Source organism: Zingiber officinale, chromosome 5B (genome assembly GCF_018446385.1).
Source record: "Zingiber officinale cultivar Zhangliang chromosome 5B, Zo_v1.1, whole genome shotgun sequence".
NCBI lineage: Eukaryota > Viridiplantae > Streptophyta > Magnoliopsida > Zingiberales > Zingiberaceae > Zingiber > Zingiber officinale.
In genome coordinates, this window is record NC_055995.1 from 19,972,630 (window position 1) to 19,991,266 (window position 18,637).

General features: G+C 37.9%; 1 long non-coding RNA gene across 1 annotated transcript; it reads right to left on the reverse strand.

Moving 5' to 3' along the window:
- Positions 1-10,264: 10,264 nt before the first annotated feature.
- LOC121984214 lies at positions 10,265-14,262 on the reverse strand. The gene is made up of 5 exons (XR_006112823.1): positions 13,763-14,262; positions 13,582-13,667; positions 13,320-13,382; positions 10,543-12,214; positions 10,265-10,331 (listed from the first exon to the last, which is right to left on the reverse strand). It is a non-coding gene; the product is annotated as an uncharacterized LOC121984214 (long non-coding RNA).
- Between the last annotated feature and the right edge of the window lie 4,375 nt (positions 14,263-18,637).

The following is an 18,637-nucleotide window of genomic DNA, read 5'->3' on the forward strand; positions in this document are numbered from 1 at the left end:
TACTCCTACCGCAGGTGAGAAGCACTTACCTTGCGTTCTTGGACTCACTACCGAAGGAGAAGGCTCCTAGGGTTTCGGCTAGCTCAAGATTTCGGCTCCTCCTCGTGCCCACGAACTCTCCTCGACGAGGAGATCGTGACGGTGAAGAAAACCCTTCAATTTGGACCCTTGGCCGGCCACCGGAGACGAGCCCTAACCTTCCTTGCTCTCTGCCCGAGCTGCCGTCGCACGCGAGAGGGAGAAGGGAAAGGAAAATTAGGTTACGGAAAAATCAACCCCTAAGTTCTCCTTTTATAACTCCCATATTCTGTTAACTAACTATCCTTTAAATTATTTCCACTCGATATTTGCTCAGCACCGCCCGCTTGGGCGCTTGGTCATTGCGCTTTGCTTAAGGCGTGGACCGGGTAGGAGGTTGCAGATTCGAATCTCGGCCGCAACTCTTTTATACTTAATATTTTCTGTTTAACTACTACTACTTAAAACATTTCCGCTATCTTTTCTAAATAGCACCGCCCGCTTGGACACTTGGCTATTGTGCTCCGCTTAAGATTCGGGTCGGGTCGGAGGTCGCAGGTTCGAATCTCGGCCGAATCCCTTTTATTCCTATTTATTTTTTGTTTATTAACTACTACTTAAATAAATTTCACTCTTCCTTTAATCAGCAACGCCCGCTTGGGCACTTGGTCAGCCGAGACAACTTAAGGCTTTGCTTGACCGGAGGTCTCCGGTTTGAACTTCGACTTAATTTCTTTATTTTTTGCAACTTGTTTCTTTTGGTAAAAATATCAAACGAACTCCAAAAATTACATAAAAATACTCTAAAAATTTCTAAAAATCTCTAGAATATTTCTAAAGCATTTCTAAATATTTTTAAATGCTATTAGGACTTGGAATGAGGAAATTTGGGTCGTTACACAACGTAGGTATAATCAACATAATACCTCCAAATCACAATCAGACACATACACATAACCACATAAATATAATCAACTAGAATCCTCCAATAGCCATGCAAAACACATATGCCCATAACCACAAAGGTATAATCCACAAGTAACCCACCATAACCACACTGGAGAGGTGTACACACACTACATGTAAATGGACAGTCAATCCTATGACTCTTACAACACATACCAATTATGTGTACAATCAACAAAGATATGCATAATCAGCATGTTAACTTAAATCAACCAGACATCCCTATAATATATACTCAACATGTGTATATACAACAAGGTTCAGGAATCAAGAAAAGAGACTATATAGAATATAACTAGATTACCTCAAAGATCCAGCATAAGTATCAAGCCGGAAAGCTATTGGTTAGTCCTAGGAAAATGAACCGGTTCCACTGTACAAAATTTATTTGTACAAGTGTCGAACCTTTCCTTAAATAACCTATTGTGTTCTTTAGAAGTTAAATTAGGAATCGTAGACGGAACTTAACATCATTGAGTCCAAATTTAACTTATCTGTTCTTAATGGTTTAGATTTGAATCACAAACGGAACTTAACACTATTGATTCAAATCCACCTATGTTATTAATTCCATTAAATATTAATGTCTAAAATTGGCTTCCAGGACTGCATGGCGAGGCATATAGCCTTCTTGGATATGGGAGCAACCACCACCGCCTAGATAAAGCCTTTTAAGGAAAGCTAATATTTAATTTCCTTAAATAACTCTAGGTTAACCAAAAAGAACAATCGAAACACAAATTCGAAAAAGAAGAAAACACAAACTCGAAAAACTAATTCGAAAAACTAGATCTAATTCCTCTTGTGTTTGGAATTCTTACAAAAAGAAATAACTAGCATGATGCAGAAAACAATTGCTAATTATACCTTTTCTTTGTAAACTAATGACCTCGAGATCTTCTGCCGTATTCCTCGCCTCGCCTTGGACGTCGTGTGGGCGACGATCCTCCAAGATGAACACCACCCAAAAGCTTTCTTCCTCTTCCTCTTCCTCTAAAATCCAGCCACCACCACCACCAAGGAGAAGAGAGCAAAGAGAAAGGGAGAAGAGAGAGGACCGACCACCAAAAGATCCTCCAAGCAAGAGAATAAGAGTTGTGTCTCATGAAGCCTCCTCACCCCTTCTTTTATATTAGTTGCCCAAGGCAAATAAGGGAAGAATTTTTACAAAAATTAAAATCTTCCTCTAATTTTTCCTTTTCCCTTTTTATTTTCCTTTTCTTTCCTCTTGATTGAAACAATCACCAAAAATTAATTGATGATTTTATTTTTTTCAATTTGGCCGGCCACATTGCTTGGGCACCAAGCAAGGGTGGCCGACCACCTTAAAGAGGAAGGAAATATATTTTTTATAAAATTTTACAAGAAAAAAAACTCTTATAAAATTTTACAAGCTCTCTTTCCTAAAGTAGGAGTTAAAAAAGGAAAGTTCTAAAAATTAAAACCATATTTTAAAATTTAAAACTTCTCTTATAAAATTTCCTTTTTTAACATGGTGATAGAAAATTTAAATTTTAAAACTCCTCTTCCTTTTTTTCTAAACCATGAGGATGGTTAAAAAAGGAAAGTTTTAAAATCTTTAAACTTTCTTTTAAAACATATGACCTAATTCAAATAAGGAAAGTTTTTAAAAATTAAAATCTCTCTTTTAAAACTTATAGTTTTCTACAAAGAGAAGATTTTAAAAATTCAAAACAACCCTCCTTGTTTGATTAATGTGGCTGACCCCTACTAGTTTGTTCATCAAACAATAGTGCCGACCCCCATGGAAGAGGAAGTGGCCGGCCCTTGCTTGGTCACCAAGCATTGGACCGGCCCACTTCTTGGACACCAAGATGAGCTTATATTTGGATGGACTTGAGGCTTTAATGAGGCTACGACAGGGACCTAGAGGAGAAATTGGTTTTGCCCTTCCGATGAGCTTGAGTATCCCGTGCTCGCCCCAAACACACAACTCAAGTTCATCGATAATAACTCATTCCACTAAAGAGTTATTATCGCACTACCACACCAATCCCAAATTACATTATGGGCTCCTTCTTATCATGAGTGTGTTAGTATCCCTGTGTTTAAGATAACAAATGTCTACTAATTAAGTAAGTTACTGACAATTCACTTAATTAATATCTAGCTCAAGAGTAGTACCACTCAACTTCATTGTCATGTCGGACTAAGTCCACCTGCAGGGTTTAACATGACAATCCTTATGAGCTCCTCTTGGGGACATTCTCAACCTAGATAACTAGGACACAGATTCTTTCTATAATCAATAACACGCACTATAATTAATATCATTTCCCAACTTATCGGGCATATTGATTTATCGAGCTAAACCTCACCCTTTGATAAGTCAAAGAAATAAATATTAAATATATGTGCTTATTATTATATTAGGATTAAGAGCACACACTTCCATAATAACTAAGCTCTAGTTCTTTTATTAAGTCAGTACAAAAAGAACTTACCTAAAATGGTCCTACTCAATACACTTAAAGTGTACTAGTGTAATTTATTAATCAAGATAAACTAATACTTAATTACACTACGACTATTCCGATGGTTTGTTCCTTTCCATCTTAGTCGTGAGCTACTGTTTATAATTTATAAAGAACCGACAACATAATCTTCTGTGTGTGACACCACACATCATATTGTCTACTATATAAATTAATTGAACAATTACATTTAACAAATAAATGTAGATATTGACCAATGTGATTTTTTTATTTCAACAAATAAATGTTTACAAAAGCTAGGCTTTTAGTTTACACTCTAACAAAAGCAGCAATAATAAACAATCTAAGGTAAAGCAGCCTAATCATCGAGTAATAACCATGCTCTAAGTTCAAAAGAACTAATAGAAGCCAAGAAAGAAACACCTGCCTTTATTTATCGATCATGCTAAACAATCCCACGTCAAGATGCTCGTCTCGAATCAATGCCCTGCATCAACATATATATGGTTTTTAGCTAGTTCAAAATACAACAATTAGCTAAATCCAAACCCCAACTTAATGAAGGAAAATCCTAATCGATTACTCGTTAATTATCCTACTTAATGATTAACTTCAATTAATCCAATCTACCATCAATCACCACTAGTCATTATACAAATCAAATCTAGTGTAGAAATGAAATCAACTCTTAAACTCACCTAAATCCGAATGCTCCACTGTTGACTTGAGATCGTTGTGCCTACTGTCGAAAAAGTGGTCGGAGCTGTGGATCGCCATCGCCAAACTATGCTGACCAAAACAACAAAGAACAACCAATCATAATCTCCATAACCCAATATCGAGAATGAAGTCAAATCTCGACTAATCTAACACTATGCATATCTTACCCCTTAACCAGATTCATAACTACTCAGTAGAGATCCCAAGTGTAGCTACGATGAACAGGGAGCTCTCCACTCAGATCTATAGTGGCTCGAGGATGGTCCTAGATGCATCTGTAAGGGGATAGAGATCTCCTCTTGATGGTTGTCTTGCTCCCCCATTCACAACCAGTGATGTCTTCTCGGTAGCAATTAAAGGTAGGACACAAGATGAAGGAGAACGACGACAGATCGGGGGAGGAAGAGGAAATTCGAAGTGGGGAGGAAGAGAGCATAGGCGATGATGGATCTATCTCGGCGGTGGAGGGAGAGCCTCATTGGTGATGACCGACCCGCCTAAAATGCTGGCATTGGCGATCAATGATCGACACAGTAGCAGCATGTGAGGAGGACACACCTGGGATGCCGGTGTCGAGTGAATGAATTAGCTAGGGCACGCCGCCAAATCGAAAGAGGGAGATGGTGGTTGGCCAACCATCGCATTGCTGCCCACTGGACTACTCCACCGACGACAACGGGTGGCACGATGAGACAACACCGCTAGGGCATAGCTCGGAGAGGAAGAAAACTCACGAGAGGGAGAGTGTCGACAACATCGGCGATTGAAAAGTGCACACCGGGCTGATCGATGCACGGTGGCAATGGCGCGGTCGAGTTCGAGGAAGAGGAGACGTGCATCGAGGCAGAGATAGCAGAGGGAGAATTGGGGATCGTGAGAGGGAATGAGGAGAAGATTAAACTTGGGTTCTTTATTTATACCTTAAGTTAATTAATCAAACTTTGGGTTAATTAAACCAATCAACTCCCACTTTAATTGGGGTATCCAAACAGACCTCCACCTAGCCCCACCGATTCATCCCCTCAAAATGAGTCATACGGACTCCGTTTAAATCCCGAAAAATTTCAAAAAATTATGGAAAAATCCAATAAGGCTATTTCTCAAATAACCTTATTATTTAATTTGTGATATCTTACATTCTCCCCCACTAACAAAAATTTGGTCCCTAAATTTACTGTTCAACTTAGGGATTCTCATCCAAGGGTAACAACTAAGCAACATCCTTATCAACTACTTCATCCTAACATCATAAACATATCTCCAACCATGACAATCCACCCCCAAGTGAATAGCGATGACTCTGTGTGTTATGAGCTCACCCTACATCTGCTACTTCCACATTGGTAATAGCCACTATCTCCTGTGGATCCACGGTATACCTCTACTGATGACCATGTGTCCCAGAAATCCCACTGCAGACAATTAAAATACGCACTACTGAACTTCATATATAGATGTTCCCGTCGAAACATCTCTAGAACTATGGGAAGATGGTGTACGTGATCCACCTCGGACTGGGAATAGATCACAACATCATCAATGAAGACAATAAAAAATGATCCAACACCCTAATTAAGCATATCAAATACATCGAGTCCATGAAAACATCTAGGATATTGTAAGCCTAAATGGTAAAACCAAGGACTCATAATGTACGTACAATAGACTCACTCAATCGTAATATCCCCGACAACAAGTCTGCAATCTAATCACCAACTACAAATCACCAAATCCATAAATATCACACATGTGCTACTCTCCATATCACTATCAACATCAAACACCAAATAATAGATCCTCAAATCAGATATCCACTAACAAATCATCAAAAGACAACATATCACCACGCCTGATCTCACAATATCCACCAATCTCAAATCATCCTCAACATCAATCAAACATGAATGTCTCCTGAACAATGATAGAGTAAAAGAAAAGCATCCATCCTTTAATACCCACTGCTAATAAACTTAGATATATCCTCCATGGTTCAACATTGCATGTCTATGTCGTACCACTATAGAGGCTATATTCAATGGGGAAGTTTATTATCGTATCTTTAGTGAGACAGACCAGTCATGTTCTCGCAAAAATCTAACTTCTAGTGACCCACTCTCATCATGGGCACAATCAAGATGTAGAAATATATCATAATCCTACCAAACGTGTATGACTACAGAAGTCCAAATAATATCCCTTGACTTCCTGATCGATAATCAACAACTCTCCAAATGATAAAGATACAGTCAATCCATGAGATATGATTATAACACTCTACTAATCTTATCCAAAATGTCCCAAGAGTATGTCAAATCTCATCCTTCCAAATACTCAAATATCCACCGTAAATGAATGACAATTCAATGTCCAAAGGGTCACTCAACCTCCTGACTGAGAGTCTACCCATTAAGAGGGTATCTCCACAACTCTCATAGTCGTCATATAAATATTCCTCGAAAAATATCGATAAAAGGTAGAACCCTCTGACCTAAGATATATACTACAAGACCTGGTAAAATGATCATGTGGTCAAGGTCTTGAGCCACTTGATGAAGACAATGTTAGTTGAATCGTCTAACCATTGTCTTATACCCCATCATACTACAATTGCTCCACCTTGAGGTTTAGTAACCTCTAGTATCGAGCAATGAACACAAAGATAGAGGAACACTATAACTAAATAACTGGTCAAAATATCTATCTGTCAACGCTCTACCCCTCAAAGATCATTATCTGAAATTATACCTAGTTACGGTCGGACCTCCTAAGTATTACTCAACTAACACCACTTCCTCTGCACCATTGCGGGATATATATCACTAAGTACATCAAGGATATCTAATGATATCCAATAGTTCCATGAGTCAGGATCTCCCATGGAACAATGTTAGGTCAGTCGACTGACCATCACCTTGTTCTCAAACATCCTCTTCTGAATCTCCCTTCACGTGGTACTTGGTCACGTAAAGGTTAAGCAGCTAACATCATCTTTTCCACACCAATACAATTCATATATCCAAATGTACTCTCTAAGTTATATATCCTAGTAACGGTTGTATCTCGTAAGTGTTAAGCAAGTAGCTTTACACTTTTCACATCAATGAGGGTATCCTATATGAAGGTAGCTACTAAGTCATCTAACCAGGTATAGACAGTCCATGGTCAAAGCCCCCATGGAATAGGATACATCGATCCTCTATAGACTGACCAAGCCGACAATAATATACGGCTAATTCAGTCCTTTCTACAAAGGTACAAGTCATGTACTCAAATATGTCTTCCAAAATATATGACCAAGCATGAATAACTCAAAGATAAAAAATCTCTATGTAATAGAATAGGTCGGTCCCCTATTGATCAAACCAACAAAATAGATCGGTCATCTACCAACTGATCCAATAAGAGTAAATCAATCCTCCACTAATGAAACCAACTAAGGTAAATCTATCCACAACTACCCAAGTCCACAAGGGTAAATCAATCCTCTACAGACAGAAAAAAAAAAATTACTCCTTTTACTGACCGAACTAACAGGAGCAAGAACCAACTAAGATAAGTCAAACCACAACTGCACAAGTCAACCAGGTAAATCAATCCTAAACTGATCGAACTAACAGGAGTAAACAGGTACTCTACTAATTGAGTCAACATGAATATACAGATACCATCCACTACCCAGCTAATAATAACAGAGACCGGTATGTGACTCTAACTCTCAACCAACTAGTAGTAATAGGAGCTAAAACTACTGGTGGTATGATATGAAAAATCCCCTGAGATTATAATCCTTGATCTCCAGTAGGGTCGACCATGATCAGTGATTGACCCAACACATGAAATATATGCTACAAATAACTAGATAGATACTAACATATGACATAACTATCATAGACCACTATGCATGTACTAAAAGAAGTGTATGATAACAGTAAACAAGCATACCTCCTATAGCTTAGAGATGTCCTGCGGTTGTCTGGTTCCAAAACTCAAAAAGTCACATCAAGAAATCCTAAAACATGAAATCAAAAACATAGGAAATAAGCCTTGTAAACCTGTGGCTTTGATACCAATAAATTGTCACTCCCTAGAAGAGTCCCTTCCTGGCAAACGGACAGCATCTCCCCTGTAACTATGATAATATGAATCATAAATACATACACAAACTATATACATCATCCCACATGACTGGAATATACACAACCACGCAGTTATATACTCAACCCACTCGACTGGAATAAAATAATCATAACCATGCAATTATATATATTAAACAACCCACATGGCTGCACTAAAAACACAGCAAAAAACGAAAGAAAAGTCCACACAAACCAAATAGATACAATGCATACCGACACGACTTAAACACAAATACAACACCAAAAATGATAAAATTGCCACATGGCTAAACACCAATACAACGCCAATACAATAACGAATATATATAAGATAAACAAGAGCAAGGTAAAACCATCTTTTGATGTGATGTAGGATCGGCAGATAGGATACTCTAAGTGACTCCACAATCATCTATTTGCTACCTGAAAATATAAAGATACAAATGGGGTGGTGAGTGCGGGTCACTCAGCGGGTAATAGACAAGATAGTGCATGGTCTATATAAAATAAATATGGAGATCAAAGTATACAGTCTCAGTAGGGAATAAAGAACATGATCATACTGACATAATCAAATCATCTAACATAATCGACATAATAACCATACATAATCATAACTGACATACCAACTGCACAAACCACAACTGACATAATGATAAATACATACCCAATCTGGAATCGACACATGGTACAATGATTAGTAAACTCACCGGTTCAGTAATAGATCTGCTCGTAACACCCGTGTAATATATATGACAGCATATACATGTATAATAAATGACATGTATGAAGCATGTCAACCATATGCAACAATCATATCTCAAACAAGTGCAACACATCACAATCACATACAACTAGTATCTACTAGGCATGTATATAAATATATCTCCACAGATGCACCGTGCATCGTATGCAAATGCACATGCATGGCACATCGTCACCCCGCCACCTCTCTAGACACCATGCCCCCTGTATGGATGAGAGGCTTGGGTCTGTGACAAATCGTACTAGCCTCAAGTACATGCATCGTTATAGAGCGGCCGAGGCGAACGGTTCGCTAAGTAGTTATCTAACTACATAGCATCAGGGTCCCTGACTACTCACCTCACTAGGCCCCTAACTACTGAACCCTCCAGACCCACTACTCCAGAGTGGTCGAGGCGGATAGAACACTGAGCGGCCTAATGAGCAGAACAGGACTAGCTCCACTCATAGCTACCACCCTCCCACAGTGGCCGAATGGGCAGCTATAAATGACTGACGACTGTCTCACACCACAAGGGAGACAATGGTCGTCAACATGAATGAATGATGAATATGATAAATAATCATGATACCGACATAATCATCATCGATGCAACATCCCCAATCCACATAAACACCTCTAGTATAAAAATCTATCTAACACCTATAGGTATAGGTAAATCCAACTGGTGTCTACTAAACAACAAAGTACATCAAGTAGCACACCAGGCCTGTACCAACCATACACATACACACTCTACAACGTAGGTATAATCAACATAATACCTCCAAATCACAACCAGACGCATACACATAACCACATAGATATAATCAACTAGACTCCTCCGATAGCCATACAAAACACATATGCCCATAACCATAAAGGTATAATCCACAAGAAACCCACCATAACCACACTAGACAGGTGTATACACACTGCATGCAAATGGGCAGTCAATCCTTTGACTCCTACAACACATACTAATCATGTGTACAATCAACAAAGATATGCATAATCAGCATGTTAAAACAAATCAACCAGACATCCCTATGATATATACCCTACATGTGTATATACAACAGAGTTTAGGTATCAAAAAATGAGACTGTATAGAATATAACTATATTATATCAAAGATCAAGCAGGAAAGCAGCAATCGTAAACAATCTAAGGTAAAGCAGCCTAATCATCGAGTAATAACCATGCTCTAAGTTCAAAAGAACTAATAATAGCCAAGAAAGAAATACTTGCCTTTATTTGTCGATCGTGCTAAACAATCCCACGTCGAGACGCTCGTCTCGAATCAATACCCTGCATCAACATATATACGATTTTTAGCTAGTTCAAAATACAACAATTAGCTAAATCCAAACCCCAACTTAATGAAGGAAAATCCTAATCGATTAATCATTAATTATCCTAATTAATTATTAACTTCAATTAATCCAATCTACCATCAATCACCACTAGTCATTATACTAATCAAATCTAATGTAGAAATGAAATCAACTCTTAAACTCACCTAAATCTGAATGCTCCATTGTTGACTTGAGATCGTTGTGCCTACTGTCGAAAAAGTAGTCGGAGCTGTGGATCACCATCGCCAAACTATGCTGACCAAAACAACAAAGAACAACCAATCATAATCTCCACAACCCAATACCGAGAATGAAGTCAAATCTCGACTAATCTAACACTAAGCATATCTTACCCCTTAACCCGATTCATAACTACTCAATAGAGATCCCAAGTGTAGCTACGATGAACAGGGAGCTCTCCACTCAGATCTATAGTGGCTCGAGGATGATCCTAGATGCATCTGTAAGGGGATAGAGATCTCCTCTTGATGGTTGTCTTGCTCCCCCATTCACAACCAATGATGTCTTCTCGGTAGCAATTAAAGGTAGGACTCGAGATGAAGGAGATCGACGACAGATCGGGAGAGGAAGAGGAAATTCGAAGTGGGGAGGAAGAGAGCACAAGCGATGATGGATCTATCTCGGCGGTGGAGGGAGAGCCTCATTGGTGATGACCAACCCGCCTAAAATGCTGGCATTGGCGATCAATGATCGACATAGTAGTAGCATGTGAGGAGGACACGCCTGGGATGCCAGTGTCGAGTGAATGAATCAGCTAGGGCATGCCGCCAAATCGAAAGAGGGAGATGGTGGTTGGCCGACCATCGCATAGCTGCACACTGGACTACTCCACCGACGACAATGGGTGGCGCGACGAGACAACACCGCTAGGGCACAACTCGGAGAGGAAGAAAACTCGCGAGAGGGAGAGTGTCAGCGACATCGGCGATTGAAAAGTGTACACCGGGCTGATCGATGCAGGGTGGCAATGGCACGGTCAAGCTCGAGGAAAAGGAGGCGTGCGCCGAGTCGAAGATGACAGAGGGAGAATTGGGGATCGGGATAGGGAATGAAGAGAAGATTAAACTTGGGTTCTTTATTTATACCTTAAGTTAATTAATCAAACTTTAGGTTAATTAAACCAATCAACTCCAACTTTAATTGGGGTATCCAAACATACCTTCACCTAGCCCCACCGATTTATCCCCTCAAAACGAGTCATACGGACTTCGCTTAAATCCCAATTTTTTTAAAAAAAATTCTGGAAAAATCTAATAAGGTTATTTGTCTAATAACCTTATTATTTAATTTACGATATATTACAAGCTTTGTATTTTTTTTATTTGAATTTATTATCACGCCCCAGGTAGTCTCTGCTAGAAGAAATTTCGACAACATCTCCCCTGTACGGGTGACAATCTGAATCTTTACTACATCATCCAGATACCTCGGCCCACACGGCCGGAACATACATAGAACATATAAGCAATCACCACGCAGTTTAAGGGTCAAACTAAACTAATGCAATGATAAAGATAAACCATCTCAAAAATCCTACTCAACTATACCCATAAAGCACAAAACCAATATCCTACTCAACTACACCCATAAAGCACAAAATCGATATCCTACTCAACTACACTCATAAAGCACAAAACTCCAGCATACATCCAAATGAAAATCCATCGCCAAATAACTAAATCATACAAGATCCAAATGTCAAAAACTATAAGTCTGAAAACATAGTCTAACATAATATGAAAATCGAAATATGCGAACTCGTCACAACGCGCAGTGGTGGGGGACTAGCGACTGAAACCTCCTGACAGTATCAACCTGAAAATATCAACGGAGGAGGGTGTGAGTCCAACACTCAACGGATACCTAGTTGACATGCATAGTAAATAATAACCAACAGTAATAAATATGCGTACAGTCTCCTGGATATAACAAAAGGAAAGTGCAAACTGTAAGGTAAGGAGTAATTGTACTAATCAGAATCTGGGTATAAGAATATCAAGGCCGTCAGGCCCAGAGTATCATAAATCATGTATGCATGCCAACATATGCATCCATCCATCCAATATGCAGCATATAAAGTGCAATCCTGTATGCATTTCAAACAATGCATCCATCCAATATGCAGCATATAAAGTGCAACAAACACAAGCAATAAGTGCAAATAATGCATATGATGCCAATAACATGTCCTGGTCACCCCTGACACCAGTTAACCATCTCACACAAGATGATGAGACCGAGTGGGTAGGACTGTGACAACTGTGCACTCTGCCATCACTGCTCCTGATGAGTGACCGAGTGGACGGGATGCTGTCGGAGTACACCTATCCTCCTATCCCAAATCATAAGTAGGGGAGCGCAATGCTCTCATCTCCTTGAGACAATCCAGCGGAGGGACACCCCTGATGTGCTACCACGCTGCATCACGCTACCCATGAGTGGACCAGCGGAGCACTGACAGAGCCAACACTACACCCTGTCTGATATACCACTAACCCGTGAGTGGTGGTGTGTGCAGATCCATGTAACTGGCGATGAGCTCAACAATAATGGGGCTACCATTCGCTCGGCATGCAATCATGCAAGATGGTGCATGACACTAAAGCATAGAAATATCCTAATCCTATCTACCTTCATAAAAGCAAACATGTACCAAATATGTGGATCAAATAATATGATTTAGGTACATAGGTCAGGTATAGTATCTAACCATTCTGATATATCATAAAGCATGGCATCTCACTACCTCCATAACATACATGACAAACAGGGCATGAACGCTAAACAAGTAACAAACAAAACATGCTCGGAAACAAATAGTGACATGTCGATGCAGATATAAACATATTTAGTACTACTTGTTAAAATCTACTAAACATATCAACAAGACATATCAAAATAGATAGGTCAAGGTACCCACCTCAAAAAGTAGAGATCATATCCGATAGATCCCAAGTCGAGACGCTCGTCTCGAATTCAAGTCCTGCATATAGAGTATGCACAGTATAGCTAAATTTTATTATAAACAATGTAGCTAAACAAAAATCCTAATCCTATTCCGATTAAGTAACCATGTTTAATTCATCTAGTAACATATCGCCACTATAATGAATTATGATAAATCTCAACCATTGTACAACTAAATTCAATTTAGCTTAGCTAATTATTACCTCCAAACTTACCCTAATCCGTTTGCTTTTGAATCAACCCATTTCCAGAAAATCCCTTGCTGTTGGGAAAATGGATGAAACAACATTGCCAGCCAAAGCTATGAAAACACAGAATTCCATCAAGCACCAAAATTCTTAAAACCAAAACATAGTTTTAGTTTTCGGATATACCAAGACCAATCCAAAAACTCACCCAAATCTGATCGCTACTGTGGTGGTTAGAAGAGGATCCCCAGCCCAACTATGAGGAAGGGAAGCTTTCTGCTTCGGATCTGTGTCTTCCTCGTGGTCGGCGAACAAGTGCTTCGAATCTAGGTCTTCCTCGTGGCCGGCGAACAGGAGGAATGTCCAGCACCGGTCCTAATCGAAGGCGTGTGGCGCCAAGGTGATGCGATAAGGATGCCGATCGATCCGCGGTGGATCGGGAGCTAGGGCACCGACGCTAGACAGAGGGGAGGTGCTTGGCTTCTAGCGAGATCGTGAGGGAGAAGGATGGGAGAGGTCTAGAGAGGATCGGGAAGAGAGGAGGCGACTCTTGTGATAGCAACCTCTGATGGCCGACGACAGCACAGAGAGGGGAGAAGAGGATCGGTCACGCGGGAGAAGAGAAGACGGCGACGAAGAGGAAGAGTGGAGGGGGGAAAGAGGATCGGGCACGCGAGAAAAATAGGGGGAAAGAGGATAGGGCACGACGTCGGGGGAAATAAAAGAAAAGAAAATAAATATTTAAAGAAATTAAATATTTCCTCATTTAAATGGGGTAGTCAAAATAGACTTTCTCGGAGCCCAAAATTTATCCCCGTAACCTATAACATACGGTCTCCGAAAAATTCTTAGAAAATTTCTAAAAATTCTGAGAAATTTCCCTTATGGTTATTCGTCCATTTTAAGCATTTTACATTTATTTTCTCTATTATTTGGTTTGATTTTATTCTTAAGTTTGAAATTTAACTTTGAAGATTTATCTTAATTTAGTTTTGAGTTAATGAGATTATTTGAATTTGATTTTAAATAATGAACTTCAGCTTTAGGTACATAGAATTGATTGAGTCCTACTTACGTGGTTAGACACACTTTCAGAACTCTTTCTTTAATTTGTTAAGTTTAATTAAGTTTTAGTTAAGGTTTAATTGTAATTTAGGTTGAATTTATATTTTTAATTTTGAATTAATTAAATTAGTTAAATTATCCTTATTTAAAGGAGTGTACTTAATATTTAAATATTCTTTTAATTTTAATTTTATTAAGTCAATTGAATTATCTTTCTTTAAGAGATTATTTTTAATGCTTAAATTTTTATTAATTTTTAATTTCGAATGGGTTAAATTGTTTAAACTATATATTTTTTTAAAGGTTTATCTTTAATGTTTAACTTTTTATTAATTATTAATTTTGAATTTACTAGATTATCTTTGTTTAAGATGTTATCTTAATATTTAATTTTGAATGTATTAAATTTAGTTTTGATTTTATAAGAGTGTTTGATTTTATCCTTATATTTTCTTTATTATTTAAGTTTATATTATTAGTTGAATTTGTTAGATTAGTTTTATCTATGTACTTATCTTTAAGATTTAAATTTTTATTAATTAAATTATCTTGATTTTCGATAGAATTTTCTAAATTGATGTTATCTAGATTATTAAATAATTTATTATAATATTTATTGATTCTATCTAAATCTATTTTCTCATTTTTAAGTTTGAAATTTGAATTTATCTTAATGTTTGAATTAATTATTTCTGAATTAATTAATTTATTTGAATTAATTTGGTCAATGTTCTGTTGGACCAAGTCAAGGTTAATGTCGATTTGGTCAAATCTTGATTGACTTGATCAGAATTTAGATTATTTTGTAGTTCTAAATTTGAATCATGTAAATCTAGATTATTATAGACCATATTTGGGATAATTTCATATTTATCTAGATTATCATGCAGATTATTTAAACTACTACTGATAGGAGTATTTTGATAAATTAAACTAACCTTATGCGCATCCCCTAATTTAGTAGGCTTCTCCGTTGGATTTGACTTGAGTTTGGATTCACTTTTGACTTGATCCTCTAGCTCCATCGGCTCCTCGTGAAGCTTGGTTAGCCGGGTCTAGAACTCATAGACATTTCGGTATTCTCTAATTCTGTATGTAATTTCATTAGATAATAATTTTATAGTTAAATGTATTACCTTTCTATTGACTTATGTGTTTTGGGTTGATCTCCTCAGTGCCATACCACCATAAAAGTCATTCATAAGGATGAAGCATTCCATCTGCATCCTCCATAGATTGAATTTGTGGCTCCTGTACATCTCATATGGTGGTACTCCGTCCTTCTTGATGAGACATTGGTATACTTGTAAAAAATATAAACAAGAAGCAATTTCCAAGACTTTGTCTTGGGGTAAGTAGTGTGGGAGATAAAGAAATAAGGGTGTTTCACCAATTTCAAAAATAATAAAAATAATAAAAAAAATGTTATGACAAATTTTGTTAAACAAGTTATTTCACCAATTCTAACTAATAGTGAAAAAATGAAAGTGATTTTTTTTTAAAAAAAAATTGGAGGGAAAAAATGAAAGGCGTAAGAATAATTTTTAATCAAAAATGATATATAATTTTTTTTCTTTTAAAAAGGAACCTCTTTGTCTGATTGGTGGTTGTACCAATTTAGAGTAATACCCGCTCTGATACCACTTGTAGGATCAGAAAGAATGCTAGAAGAGGGGGGGGTGAATAGCGATCGTCGAAAAATTTGAATTAAAACGAAGGTACACAGCAAAAAACGGAAGAACCAAACAACGCTAACAGAAGTTGGTTTTATTTGGTTCGGAGCCTTTGACGACTCCTACTCCAAGGCCCGCACTCGTCGAGTGCTTTCGTTGGATAGTCCACTAATAGTTCACAAAATGTGTTACAAGATAAGTACAGGAACAAAAAAACAAGGTTATCGACAACAAAGGAAATATGGAAATCTGAGTCGTCAGTTGTTGGAGGAGCTTCACAGTGTCACATGAGCTTTTTCGGAGCACCGAGCAAGAAGAAAACTTGTCTCAATTGTTGTACTGATGCTCTGGATCAAAGGCCTTTAAATAGGTCTATTTTGGGCGTCTGGAATCCCTCCGGGCGCCTGTACCACGTAGCTTGTCCACTCGACGTGCTTCACGTCAGCTTGTGGATGATTTTTCGGTTATGGGTACCTGGACCGAATCCAGGCGCCTAGATTGCCTGGGTAACCTCGACACTTACTGGGTGAGCCTACTCCGGGCACCCAGATCAGCTCCAGGCGCCCGAACTCCCACCTGCAAGAAAAGGTTAGTCCAGGTAATCGAAAAATATATTTCACCCTTATAAAACAGAGTTATCACAATATGATAAAATGTGAGTATTAATTAGATCCTGTCTCCATGAGACCAGGACCTAGTCAAGATCTCAACTTATGTTTCCTAAATGGATGTAAGTTGGTTCGGCACCTATAGTTATCTCAATAGGGAATGCGTCCTCATTGGATCTCTCCTCCAGTTGCTTACCTTCACTTACCACTTGCAGTCACTTGACTTGCCTCTGACCCACTAGATCCTCCTGCTAGTTGTCAGGTCCATAGATCCAACTAGATTTCGGCCGGTTATCAGGTCTCATGGACCCAACCGGACTTCCCACAAGATATTGGGCCTCGCAGACCTATTTGGACTTCGCACTAGCTATCGGGCCCCACAGACCTAGCTGGATTTTAGCCTAGTGTTTGGTCCCTCAGACCAGTCAACTCCTGTACACTTGGTAAATTAGTTACACAAATAACGCATCTAACTTTAACCTATTTATCATACATCAAAACCAGATTATTAGTGCAACCTGCACCAACAGTTTGAACTTAATTTCTGTATATATCATTCGTGATTATAGTGATTTTCCAACAAAAGCACTTAGTTAGTGCAGACCTTGGAGTATGAGTCATTGGAGACTTTGAATCAAGTTAAACTACTTGTTTTAGCGCTTGTTTTTTTCTTTTCCATTGCGTATTCTCGTGATTTTAAAAAAGCAACAAACACTTTTCACCTCCTCCCCCTCTAGCATCTTTACAATCCCACAAGTCGTATCAGAGCAGGCCGCTTTAAATTAGTGCAACTACCAATCTAGCAGGGGATTTCTTTTTCGATTTTTAATTTTCATATTTTCACCATTTGTGAGAATTGGTACAATATCACTTGTGACAAAATTTATAATTATTTTTATTATTTTTTTGAAATTGGTGTAATACCACTCGAGACGGCCTTTTCACTTTATTCTCTCCTACATTACTCACCCCAAAACCTAGTCTTGGAATCTCTCTTTGAAATTGAATTGTGTAAGAAAAATGGAGCACAAAGAGACACTCGGGCGAAATGTCAACGAACCATCTCCATACGAGACATACACGATAAATGAATTCAATCTATGGAGGATACAAATGGAAAGCTTCGTCCTGATGAATGACATCGATGGTGGCATGACACTGAAGTGATCTTCTCAAAACTCGGAAGTAAACCAAAAGGTAATAAAGTTAATTGCAGATTTATTATCGAACAAAGTTACATGCAGGATAGAAAAAATCAGATTCGAGTCTAACTAAACTTCACGAGGAATCGTTGAAGTTGGAGGAACAAGTCAAAAATGAATCCAGGCTCGAGTCTAATCGAATGGAGAAGCCTACGAAATTAGGGGTTGCGATTCTGGTTAGTATATTTTATTAGAAAAATATCCCTATGAATGATACATTAGAGAATAATTTGGGCGATAAATTAGAAAATATTTTACACAATAAATTAGAGTTTAAAATTTTGAATAATTCTAATAATTCCAAACTTAATAAAAAATCAGACTAAATTAATTTATAAAATTCAAAATCAATTAATTTTAAAAATATGAATTTTTAAAAAATAATTAATAAAAATATTTAAAATGATGAAGTCAATATAGATAAAATTAATAAATTTCTTAATAATGTATTTGATAAACTATAATATCAATCTAGGGATATTTATCCTAGACAAAAAATAATTTAACAAATTTGAAATTAAAAATAATGAAAACT